Source organism: Ixodes scapularis, unplaced genomic scaffold (genome assembly GCF_016920785.2).
Source record: "Ixodes scapularis isolate PalLabHiFi unplaced genomic scaffold, ASM1692078v2 PGA_scaffold1__304_contigs__length_218370807, whole genome shotgun sequence".
Taxonomy (NCBI): Eukaryota; Metazoa; Arthropoda; class Arachnida; order Ixodida; family Ixodidae; genus Ixodes; species Ixodes scapularis.
The window spans coordinates 195,788,860-195,802,561 of NW_024609846.1; positions in this window are offsets into that span (position 1 = coordinate 195,788,860).

Sequence of the window (13,702 nt, forward strand, 5' to 3'; positions counted from 1 at the left end):
TTCATTACATATTTGCCGGAAATACTAATCCTGAAACAGTTTTTTTCGGTGTTCCACCCTGGCGTTGATGATAGCAAGGTTGCAAAAGCGCAAAATTACCAACAGAGTTGTTTTTCTCATCTCTATCCATACATTAAAGGGGTACAAAAACAAAAATTGAAATATTCATATTTCGTTCGGAAATGAGTCAAGCATGACGGATAATGACCGTAAATGATAATCGCACGTGTGTATTTTGAACGATTGGCAATATATTTCGTTCCAAACGGTGCACTCGACCAAGCGATCCAGGAGAAGCGAACGGAGAGCGCGATGCGTCATGGGATATCCGGCGCAAACAAAAACAAAGAGAAAAGATTCCCCGCATTCGTGATGTAGCAACGCTGGCGTGGTTATGAGCTTTGCCCTTGGTGGCGTTGTCAGCGTTGTGGTGGTGTCAATAGTGTCAACATGTTACAACCGAGCCGTTCGAAGTACCCGTGGCGTGACAAGCGTGTGGCTGGCCCAAGGACCACGTAGCTTCCACAACACGGACAGCTTAGGACTGAACGGGGTGGGGAAAGCAACTTTTGTTCGAGTTTTGAGCCATGGGGTGATCTTCTAGGGGGAAAATGGCTGTGTCCGGTTGCACGAACCAGGGTCCGAAAAAGAGGGAGTCCTTCCTTTGCGTCTTCTTGGACCGTTTGGTACAATGCGCGATTTGTGAGTTGAGGTAGAAAGCTAAGAACGAAAATGTTGAAATTCCAAAGAGTGGCGCTGCTCCGTAGGAATCTGCTACGTCACGACTGCGTAGCAAGTTCCCCAGCGTTGCTAGATTACCTCACAAATAGGCTCCGCATGCATCCACCAGGTGCACATTGAAAGATTGTTTATTTAGCTTTAAATTAATTTTCTTGTGCCTTTCAACGGAAGTCTGGCGTTCTCGAGGTTAGGGTGCCACATGCAACACATTCAAGCTAGAAAATGAGAGCTGGAATTTCGTTTCCCTACCCCTTTAACAGATGTCCATGCCACCCATGTTACGATTGCAGTCGCACAACTGCGGATACACAGACTCCCGAGAGTCTTGCTCGAATGTCACTTTCGTGACTTCCTATACTTCAATACATATACCTATGTACAATGCTGTCAAAGCTACTGGTGCCAGCATGGATGTTCCTTTAGTGTCTCATTTGCATGAGAGTGCATGCAAATGAAAGATTAGACAAAGCCATACGCTTACAGCAGAAGCTTTTCCACTGTTGAATACTACGTGTGAAACGAAGTTCAAACACAGCCGCTTCCAATTCAAGCTGGAACCTTCACCACACTTCTGTTGCCGTACCTTTTGACAACCACCACCTCATCGTCTGGACTAGAGATGTTGCGAAGCTCCCCGTGCTAGAGTTCTAAGGACTTTAAAAGCCTTGATTCTCGCTGAGGTTGGAATCACCGAAGTTTGCATGTTTCAAATATGGTTTCAAGCTTTAGAAAATCCTAAACGTTTGAAGTTGAAGGATTTTAACATCTTTGCAGATAAAGAAAAATCAGAAGACTTTGAATTTGTTTACTATTCAATTTCAAACAATTTGAAAATTTATAATTTCATTTATAGTACAAATTTGTGAAGATTTAAGTTTTTGAATCTCACAGGGGTCCCAGTTTCAGTTTCAAGGAAGTTTTCAGTTATTATTATTTTTGGGAGCCTCTTTACACACAACAGTATTTTCATTAATTTTGAAGTGGACATATAAGCTTGGCTCAGCACAGAGTTCAAGCAAAGTTTATAGCTAGGGTTCCGCATTTTCTGAGTTTATTTTCCAAAAAAAATCGAAGAGTGCTTGTCGTAGTCTATTTTTCGCCAAGAATTTGCAAGATTTCGGAGTTTATCTTTGTTAAATTAGGAGAGGCAAAAAAAATTTACAAAAACACATTAAAAATTTTATAGCACTAATGGCTAAAAGAGGTCCACCTGTATCTAACAAGATTTCTTCAGCTGTATTTGGCGTCGTGTGCGGTTGCAGATGCTTTGTGATTCTCTGGGCACCCCTTCCAGTGCTACTGATTTTCACGTTAAATCTTATAAATAAGTAATACTTTGTGAAGTTAATTCCTTGTCAACAAATTTCTTTCGCAAAACAACACATGCTACAAAAAAGCACTGCGGCTGGTGGAGGGGGACAGCTAAAGCGAACGATACGAGAGCCTAACGCCTTCATGTCTTCCACAAAATATACAAAATCAAAGATGCCAGGGTTGCAAAAACTCAACTTCTCTTCCTTGTAGGAGGTCCCAATGCTGGTGCTAACTAGAATGCTGAACATTGGCGCGTATGACTCGACCCGGAGGTACAATGAACCGTTCACCCCAACAGACCTTGACGAGATAAACCTCTTTTGTCATTAGCCCAAGATTTGAAAGGAGTTTGGAGCACCCTCCCCTCAGGACCACTGACCCTGGATTGATCAAACTTGTTTAAAGTAACCAGGCATTTATTTTTTTCTTTGGCGTTGCGACCTTAAAGGAGCTGTGCAACAATTTTCGGACGTTGATCAAATTATTATGGGGATTAGTCTCTGTCACTGACTTCCCAAATATAAAACTGCAAATGATTTTCTCCTGCTTTACATAGTATTTATTTTTAAAAAATAAAAAAAAAATATTGTAGTTCGTGGTTCCTCTTAAGTCTTACATTGCCTTCCGAGTCATTTGCACGGCGTCTGGAGGATGCGACAAAAAAGATTGGAGTTTGTGGTACCTCTCAACTCTTCCGTTGCCATCCGAATCGAATCACTTGCACAATGACGTCACTGGAGGACGCGTATACTTCCAGTTGTGGTGGCTTGTAGCATGGTACGGCCAGTATGGTGGTCTTTAGTGACATCACTGCCGTTGGCAATTGCTGTCCTGCGATGGCAACACAGAGCGACATGAGATGGGGACACCGTTCTCAATCACCCGATCCACAGAACGGACAGGAGAATCACCACAGCGCATATGGCGGCCTACCAGAACGAGCACCCGCTGCAAGGCCCAAAGCGGACTGTCGTAAGCGGGAGGAGGTCGCCATCGTAAGCATGATCGTCGAACTCCCAAAATCGCTGCTTTGGCTCAACCCATTTAACGTTTCTGGCACATGCCCTGTCTTCAGGAAAGAGCCGCACTCAAGTAATATGCATGTCCCACGTGATGCAAGAGTAGTCCATACGGCGTTTATTTAACAGTGTCAAACAGAACTTGTCAAATCGAGCCGAAAAGGCATAACTTCCACAGACTGCTTCGGCGGGCAAAGCACTACCAACTTGCACACCAAGCACATTTCTTGCAGCACAACAACCGTCGACCACTTCACAAGGCGACAAAAGCGGCGACTGTCTTTTCTAATCCTGAAACGAGTGAGATTTGACTCTATTAGCTCGACGAAGAGTAGAGCTGGAAAACGTTGAAGCTGGGGTCATTCTATTTAAAGAGCCCCCCCTTCCCTTTTTTTTTTTACGACGATGGCATCTGGGCGGAATGTTTTCATTCTTCCATTATATTCACTTGTCATCAGTCGAAGGATGCGAAACCTCTGGTGTCACGAGGTAAACAGTGACAGTGGAGGTTTTTGCAGATAGGAGCAGAGAATGATTTTGTCGATTGAGTAAACAACGCCCCTAAATCGCCATACGTATAATAATGATGCAAGGCTTTTTACGATTTACTCATGCTCAAACAATGTTATTTATAATAGATAAGCTTATATTTAGCAAAGATTTGCATGCTTTGCACCATTAGATTATGTTCCAAATATTACTTAGTCTGATCCGTGTTACTCCTCCGGCGGGTCAACTCACATGACAACACAGGTAGCACAATGCTGGACGCATGTAGGATGAAGTCGGAGCTGTAGCTTCCAATGGCTGCCAGTAATGACTGCAGATCGGAAAAATTACTGCTTTTGTGCTTTTCGATTACTCAGCGGAATTGCAGTATTTCAAAGGAAAGCGATGCTTTTCACACCCTCGTCACATGATAGATAGCATAAAAAGGACAAGATGCAAATTATTTCAATGTTAAAAACATTGCACAGCCCCTTTAATTTTGCGGATAAATTCAAATTTACCGAAATTTTACCGGTGTTTTTCGGAATTTTAGGGATTTATCCAAACATGCGGAACCCTAGCTATAGCATAAACTAGGGTTGCTAAATGTTGGTACTGTTAGTGTTCTGTTCATTTATTGATGGAAAAAAATGCCAGGCTAATTGGCAGTCTCCTAAGCAAAGCCATGTTTCAACCTGGCTGGAATGGGATGGTGGGGAAAAAAGGGGTAGAGAAAATGAACCGAAGTGGTGTGAGATCAATAACTTCTTGTCTACAGTCCAATAACACAAAGCTGTACTAAGTGTGGTTTATGAGAGAGCTTTCTCCGAGAAAAGTTATTAGCGCTACAGGCCGTACTTTGCTCTGAGGGCCCGAAGGAAATGTCAGGTCTTTTAGCGTGGGTCGCAAAAATCCACCCTGGTGCAAAGTGTTCATGAAGTTCTTCTGAGGGGGAGCAAGGTCAGGAAGAAAGGGGGGGGGGGGGGTGTAGAAGACTGCGAGCAGACCAGAAATAGGTGTTCTGCTCCAATCTCTGTTACTTTACATGTTTTTTTGGTGCGTCGTTCACTGTTCCCCAGTGGTGAAGAATGGCACGGGTGTTGATGCAGTTTGAAATGAGTGTAACATTGCACTATCCGCACGCTTCAATATAAAGTGTGGTACTGGTGCAGGAGGCTGTCGTATTGCAGTGCCAGCATGTGGTGTCGTAACTGGATATTGCCCTTGACTAGATGTTCAGCCTTGATTCGCCTGCAAAGGAAGGAAGACTGTTGGGGAGTCATCACCTTGGGCTCCCACCTCAAGAGCATCGGCAGGCTCATTGCCCCCAATTCCAGTGTCTACGGGTATCCAATTAGGATGAGCTTCCAGCCGTAGTTTTCAGATTGTCAGGCCTTAAATGCTGCCATCCTTCCAGAAACTCTCAAGCTTCGTTTGAGAACCATGTTGGGGCACAGTAATCATAGCTTACAAATAGCATTGTTTTGTGTAATTGAAGAGAAGTGCGTACGGTGTAGCATCTGCTCTTGCACAATCTCTTTGGTGTGCTCTTCTGGACTGTGGAAGCGCTGGTCTGTCTCCATTGTTGCGAAATAGGAACACCCATTCTATTCCAATTCCATTCTTAGGAATTAGCGTATCCGACAATTCCATTTCTTTCAAGTCCTCGGAATAAAGACACTGGGCACATTTCCACTCCTGGAATGGCTGAACTCCACCATTTCATTCCTCTAATTCCTAAATGTAAAAAAAATGGCCAATGACAGCAACATAGTTACCGGAAAAAGGCAGCATAAAGCTGCTGACATAATCAAATGCAGAGATGACTGCAAAAGTATGCAAAAGCTCCCTCAAATCACTCATTCTGTTAAGCTGAGGCGTGGTCACACAGAGAGCTTTGTGGCACTTGGCGTCACTGCAGACATTGATCGTGCCATCAAGCGTAAAAGACTTGCGAGTCCCAAAAGACGCCAAAAATTAAAGCCACCCATTTTCTTCGCAAACGGACTGTATACCGTACATATATACATGGTTAGCGTGCAGTTTGTTTCCTAAAGCCTTAAAAATGTCTAGTTCGTGCGTGGCAAAAGAAGAACCTATCTGGCTTTCTGCTTCGAATAATTGCGCAACAGCACCGCTATGCGCTGTTAGAAGCGACGCCGGGTAGACCTGCCCCAAATCTCCATGCACTGCTGCAAGAACAGAACACCGCTGACAAAGTGCAATCGGTGTACGGCACCACCAGTTTACAGTCCTTTCTGCTGGCGACGTATACCGATTGCACTTTGGCAGCGGTGCTCTGTTCTTGCAGCAGTGCATGGAGATTCGGGGCAGGTATACTCGGCGTCGCTCCTAACAGCGCACTAGCGGTGCTGTTTCGCAAGTCGTCCAAGTATTACTCAATCCAATTCGAATTACTCCAGATAGGATTGAGTAATCCGATTCGGAGCAACTCGGATCCGGTTATAGACGGACAAGCCGCCAGGAACGACACCTCGTCCGTCTACAACACTACAGTTTTGGTTGCTTCGCGGAGGGCATGCCATTTTCATCCTCGAAATCTGGAGGCACCATATTATGAAACCCTTGGAACCTGCCTTAAATCGTAAACTTTTATACGTGGTCTATGATTCTTGCAATTTCCTAACATATACAACACAATTTTTTATTTGTGTTCCACGCAGAGAACAGAACATCGGCTGGGTTAAAAGCAGGGAGTTGAACCTTTCATTATTACGGTTTGGTTCTGGTTCTGTGGTGCTTTTGAAATAATGTTTCGGTTACCGGTTCCATCAAGCGCAAACCAGTTGAAACCGGTTCTTGAAAAGAAGTCTACAGCTCCCAGTTGTTAAGAAAAGGCGAGTTCAACACTGCGTCATCTTCATTAAAATAAATTAGGCCATCAGAAGCTGTGCTGCGGAAACGGACAGAAAAAAAAATTTAGGCTTAATTTCGTTTCGCCATCTTGAATTTTGAACGCAAACACCGTTCTATAAAAATTATGTGGTTACACATACGCTTGCAAAAACTACCAAAGTACAGTACCCACATGTGAAATTAACCAGCCAGCACGCACAGTGACACCATGACGGTAGCACCCACCATACTCACAAGCTGCCCATAAAAACAAAACACCGCAGGACAAACGCGCCAACAGCCATAAAATTTTTGTTTTTATTTTGATGTTTATGTTTACTTTCTTTTTTCTTAAGGAATGCTGCTTAGAAAAGAAAATAAACATGCAGACACACACAGATACACACAAAGAATAGCTACTTAGCCTCTCGGCCTACCGTCAAATACCAGGCAAGCGCACACTCAAAATTTAGAAATAATTGCTAACAAATGGGGGATGGGTGCTTGTCCGGTCATCAATTTTACATATAAATGTACTGTGTATATTTTCACAGATCTTAGAAATTTGTATAAGGGCGCTTAATGTGGAATGGGCGGATGCGCGGTATTCTGCGGTAGTTAGATATACTCCGTTTAACCCTATGATGTACCACGATGGTCCTTACGAGCTACACGAGCCAATCCATAGTTCGTAGTTTGTCTTGTGACTTCGCGCTCCTTGCGCCGCTCCGTCTAACAAGAAAGACAAGTTATGACCTCCGAGCTATGAATTGGCTCCAGTGGCTCATAGCGTCCCTTTCGGTTCATTGTAAGCTGAAACAAAGTATAGCAATGCACGCCTTTACTCCGCCTCGTCAACGGCAATTCGTGATGCACATAGACGTGAAACATACTTATATGTTTCATTATTACTGAGGTGTCCCCGTGCCATCACTGCCGTTTGTTTAGCCAGAACTGAGTAGCTTGCCGCCACCGTCGCGAATATTTAATTGACTTTGTGCCACCACCCGCAAGAAGGCGCAGCTCAGATTTTATTACGCTGAACTATTGCAAATGAACTTGTAACCGCCACATGAGATTATGGTTCTGTTCCGGTTCAGGTTCAATATCAGATTGATTTCGGTTAGTTTTGTCCTGGTTTAGTTAAAAATAATAGTTTTGCTTCGGTTTCCGGTTTGGTTCGACACCCTGGCTAAAATCGCGCACAATTACAACAGCCGCTTTGTCGTGCCTCGTGGCGCCAGGAACGACCCCTTGTCCGTCTACAACTATACAGTTTTGGTTGCTTCACGGAAGGCACGCCATTTTCATCCTCGAAGAGGCATAAGCCAGTGAGACAATGAAGCCGTCAGTCACCTCCAGTGCAATGATGCTTTTTCAAGAGTCACTTACCATGCGCTAGCGAACTGCACCATCAGCCCGTAGGCCCTAGATGAAAATCGACACAGCGCATAAGAACCGAGCCCATTCCATTCCCACTCCACTCTGGGCAAAGGGGATCTAATTCCATTCCGGGGTTGCGAAAGTACGGGATGATTCCGGAATCATTCCAACTCTGGAGTGGCAACTCCGCAACACTGTTTGTCTCTACTAAAGTTCTTTTCTTTATTCAAAGCTGTTCCGTGACTTGCCTCTTGCTGCCCCATTTCAAGACTCATCTGTGCCAAGGCGGGGGCCTAGCATTTGAAATACAGCACCAGCACAATCACAGTGGGCAAACAAGCTGTAGTAAGCTGGTGAGTTGAGCTAGTTGTTATTTTGACGACATGGTAAAACGGTGCAGAAATTGGGAGGAAGAGAAAGGGGCAGGTAGAATGAGCTTTCGTTCTACTCTCGGCGCTCTTTCGTTCTGGCTGCCCTTTCATCTTCCTCCCAGCTTCTGTGCTGCTTTCCCATGACGGCAAACAAGCTGGCAATGTTCTTTGGCAAACTACAAGGAGCTCTTGATGACGTGCCTGCTATTTGAAGCCTCAATGTGAGGCGCTTCTGGGAGACTTATAGAGCTCTTGATGACGTGCCTGCTATTTGAAGCCTTAATGTGAGGCGCTTCTTGGAGACTTCTAGGGCAACTCTGGTCAAAAGTCGAACCAAAATTTAGTGGCACAAAATATGATCACAGCTGGAATATTTATGTCACAGTGAGACCCCATTCCCCCCTCCCCTCCCTCCCTTCCCTCCCCCCCCCCCCCCTCCCATGGAGCCGATATACTAAAGATGTAACCTGCTGCTCCTTAGCGGGATGTCAGCAAGTTAGCTTTTAGTTAAGTTACACTGGGCTGCCATGTCACTTTCGTGCCGACTCACCTTCTCCCTCGCTTTCCGCTGTTGTGTAAAATGACAATTGAAAGCGACCACGGACTGAACATTTGAGCCCAATGCACACTTGCACATTTTGGTGACTCGGTGCTCAGAAGGCAGCGATTCTTCCCTCAGTTAGTGAGGGAAGTTGGGAATAACTGAAGGGGCCTACCAAAGTGGGACCCAGAGGACGACTATCTGCTGTCATCTACAGTCTTCAATGTGAGCTATGACAGTGATGGCACCTTTCCAGTCATGGTGTCTTGGCTCTTTTGGACGCCAGGATTGCAAGCTGCCTGCAGGATGCCTTTCTGGCCTCCTTAGCTTTTAGGGAGATGTTGCAATGGGCTGGCATTCTGGCACGATTCTTACAAATTTGATTTATTTTCTTCATGGGATGTAGTGTCTCAATAAGCTCAGTAGATTCTAAGCGCCAGCATGTGTATTCTGCACTCTTCACCATTATCTTCTTCGTTGTCAAGTCCCGTATATTGGAACACTATGTTCAGTGAAATGTGCTGCAAAATAAATTATGAAAAGAGGTCCGACTGTAATCCACGGTTTTTTGCGTCACCCTGGTTCAGCCCCTTGGCTGCGGTCCTGGGCTGAAGCTAGCAACTTGCTGGCGATTTGTATGCAACTTTGGAGAGGCAGCTAAACCGCAGTGATTTGCCAGTCGCTTCACTTTTACCATTGGCCTAGCAAATGCAGCATGAAGAGGAAACTTTTTTGCTTGTATTTGTCATTTTAATTTTCTAAACCTCTAAAATAACGCGCATTTCTGGTCACTTTCAGCGCAAACTTGAGACTCGTCCGAAATTCATTGCCCTTTCCAACGCGCACTCTCAGAGCTGCTGGTGCGAGCAAATGACTCGGCCTTGTGGTTCATCCACAAGTACTCTCGCACAAATCAGACCATGACCGGCTTTATAGGGGCGACCAGGTCACTCCGTGTTTCCCTATGGGAGTGCGCAGGCCAAGAAATATCACGTGAACGGCTTGGAGGGACCGAGTGTTCCGCTAAGCGCCGCCCTAGCTCAACACCGAAAGCGCGGCGGCCGCTATGGAAGGCAATGGGATCGTGTGGAAATAACGTTGGTTTCAGATAATTTCTGTCACATTTAATAGGCAGGCGCTAATGCTAGCACATAGTGTGTATATAACAGGTTACAATGAGTCGCTCTGTTGTAGTTTTTTCGAGCAGATTAGTTAGTATTGTGAGCTAAGCATCAGTAGGTTGTACGAGTGTACAGGATGGTGCATCCAGCCCGCCTGCTGGAGCCCACTCCCGTGATCGGAATAAAAAGTCGAGTTAGATGCTTTGTAGGTGGGCCGTGACACTCTTGGTAAATGTTCGAAGTGAGACACTGTCGATTCGTCGTGAACTGGTGACTGGCGGGGGGATGGGGGGTACCTTTAAAGTTGCACTGCACGGGGTGCGAAGGAGTTCTAGTGACGAAGCGTACGGGTTAGAAGGGGCTGTAGTGCACCAGTGCGAGTACGCCGCAGGGAAGAGGCAAAAGGAAGCGAGAAGTCCCGTAGCAGAAAAGTGGCTAGGAGCCGCGTGGTCGCTACTTGACGTCGATGTTGAAGCGGATTCCTGCTGACTGAACAGAGGAGGTGCAGTGTTCGATAGGATGGTGTTTGAAGGCCAAATTGACGCCTCATAATAGGCAGAAAGCGCGACATTGCACCAACTCGAGGGCGGCAACACGTTGCCTGGTTGCCGAATCCCACACCGGGCAGCGAAACTCCAGGATGGGCAACACCAGTGCTGTGAACAGCAATTTGGGCACATCGGGCCTGGCTCTTCTTGTGGACCGAATGACGAAGCCAAGGAGTCACCTTTTCCCGGACACGGCGTTTTGGACATAGCGATGGAAATCGAAATGCTGGTCGATGATGACACCTAGGAGGTGGATATGCGTTGTTCTTGGGATCTCCACTCGGTTCAGGAAAAGTGTTGGAGGGGTCGAAGGTTGGCGAGAAGCAGTGATGTGCGTAATAGCGCATTTGGTTTGAGTTTAAGGAAAGTTTGTTGTCGTTCGACCACAGAAGAATGCGATCTAGATCAGCTTGTAGCTCTTTACCGAACGTACAATCGCAAAAACGATGAGAAAAATCTTTAAAACACACCCGATTATCCTCAAAACGTCGCCGGTTGTGGAGCGGACACACACACACATACACACGCGAAAGCGTCTGCTAGTGTGGTGAGCTACAGAGCCCAAAAACGCGGTGGCGGTTCAGCGAACTAGAGGAAGTACTAAATAAGCAATAGCAAACGCGGCGCGCTCGCGCTGCCCCGGGTGACCTAGTCGCCCCTAATAAAGCCGGTCGTGAAGCAGACACTCCGTTTTATTTTAAAAGCATCAAGAGCAACCGCAACGTTCTGAGGGCATACAAAGCACGTGCGCTCGCGAAGGCAAAGAGACGTTAAAGGGAACATGCTCGGGCTTGTAGCATTGGCTTCTCTCTCACATGATAAAAAAGGTAAATAGGTTGAACATTATAGGTATGAAACAGGGGCGGCTACAAGCCGAGCATGAAAGGTGCCTCGGGTGTGGTCGCTGAAGAGCGAATTGGTTGCCGCGCGTTCATCGAAACACGTACTTACCTTATCTTCGACTTCGCTGACACTTATTTAATTAGTTTCCTGCTTACTTGTTCGACAGTGGTGGTCGCACTCCGTGCCAACCCTCCTCAACGTTCCGTGTTCTGATCATAACAGGTGCTACTTACTCTACACTTCACTGCCCCCACACTTGCCTGATAGCATGATACAGGCTTTTCGTGCCTCAGACCCCCTACTTCCGTACTGTTACTCACTCTAGTGCACCGAACACCACTGGCGTCTGCCACTCTTGACAATCACCACGGCGCTCCCCGCAATGCCCGCCATCCGCCAACAAATAGTCAACTAAACGTTCTAAGCGCCACCAGTGGTTTGTTTTCTTTTTCTTTTACGTAGTTGCGTTGTTCCATTTCGGGATTCGTTGGCACACGAAATAATTATCCTCGCAATATTTGAAACATTACTGAGACAACCTTAATTTTAAATTTAATCAAGATATAAGAGCTGTCATGTCAAGGCTCCACCAAAGCACAAAACCCGAAAGATCCAACCTTATCCGATCCAAGTAATTTCAGCTTAGCTCCGAGCGTGGCCAAAGCTACGGGTGATAGGGGCCAATCAAACGCCAACGATAGGACGCGACTGCGGAATCTGCACAGAGTCGACTAGAGACATTCCGTCTGCTGTATAATTAAAAATCCCATTTCGAGTCATGGAATAAAACTCCGGTTCAGTGCGGTGGCTGCTGCGAGGGCCGTCGCACTGCCGGCAGAGGAAGGTCGGGGCTGGATCACGGAAGTTGCTGACGTTCGGTGCCCCAGACGGGTCTTCCTCTCTGCCGCAGTGCCGTCCGGAGTCCACGGAAAAAGCGTGTTGAGCGAGTTCTCTGGGTAGACTGCCGCGTTTCCGATTTCGAATAAAGCAGTGCGCTCTCTCCGCAAACGCATTACAACAGCAAAAACATACTGCGCGCCCCTCCGATTGCATTGGAGTACGCGTTTTCCCGGTACTCCACCGACACCGCATGCTTTTGCCTCTGAGCTCCGCCTCGACTCCCGATTTTGACCAGTTTTTCATCGGAGAGCGCTTCCCGTCGGCGGCGGATCAACTTTTCGTCATTTTCTCAACTCTGATGTTCGTTGAACTTGGCGGTACAACGCGGTTTGAGTACGGATTCATCGCGATCTCGCGCCTGACGCCCAAATGTGCCTTTGTTCTTATCTTGCGTTGTCGGTGGAAATTAGGAAAACAGAAAAACAAAGGAAGTCCAGCAACTTGACGAGGAAAGCGTCGAACTTGAATCCCACGATTCGGCCGTTGAAAACACAACATCACGCGAAAAAAACGGGAGAAAAAGTGTTGTGTTGCATTAGTGTTGCCAGCAAGTAAGCGTTTTTCGTCGAAGCATATTCATTATTATATGATGAAGAATGTGGAACATCATTTATTTCATTTCTTTTTTTGATAATTAGTTCTTAGCAGGACACAACCGGAAAATTGTCACACAAACAAAGTATTTCTAAAATTTTACTATTGCGAACTGCTTCGTGATTCGTACGAAACTAAGTTATAGCGTGGCGGTGCAATGAGCTGGGTGCACTGATACACCTAGAGGTTTTTAAGGGAGAGAAAGGTGCTCATGGTCGGTGTACAAGTACACTGGTTGGGTAGCGGAGGGTGCGTGTTCCAGGGAAGGGGTGCATGTGCACCCGATGCACCCGACTACGCCCTTTTTTTCTTAGAGTGCACGGGACGCCAGTTGTCGCCATGACGCTGAAAAAGCGATTATCCCAGACCATTCATTGATGCATCCGACGTTACCATCGTTTCTTTATGCGGATCAAACATTGCAAGAAGTGGTTCTTTGCTTAGGCATTCGCATATCTCTTGCCACTCTCTTGTGTGGTCAGGCATCCATTCAAAGACAGCGTCGTGCTTAATTAAGCTTCAGAACAGAGGCGTTCTCTCGGCCAACGAGGGAAGGCACTTGGAAAAATAATTGACTACTCCCAGCAGCCTCTGCACGCCTCGTTTGTCGGATAGAATCGGCATCAGTGTCATAGACCCGATATGTTCGCGGTTTGGCTTTATTCCTTCCTGAGATATTGTATCGCCGAAAACTTCAATTTCCGAAACTTCGATCTTACAGTTCTCTAGGTCCTGCTGGCTTGACGGCTTTAAGCACACCTTCAAGTTGTTGGTCGTGCTGAATCCTGGACGTTCCCCACACCACGATATCATCAACGTACACGTGAACACCGGCCAGAGAGTCGAAAATCTCGTTCAAAGTCTTTTAAAATACTTCTGATGCGGACGAGATTCTGAAAGGTAGTCTTAGAAACCTGTACCGTCCAAAATAAGTAGCGAATGTACAAATCCTCCATGTTTCTTCATCAAGAGAGATTTTGTG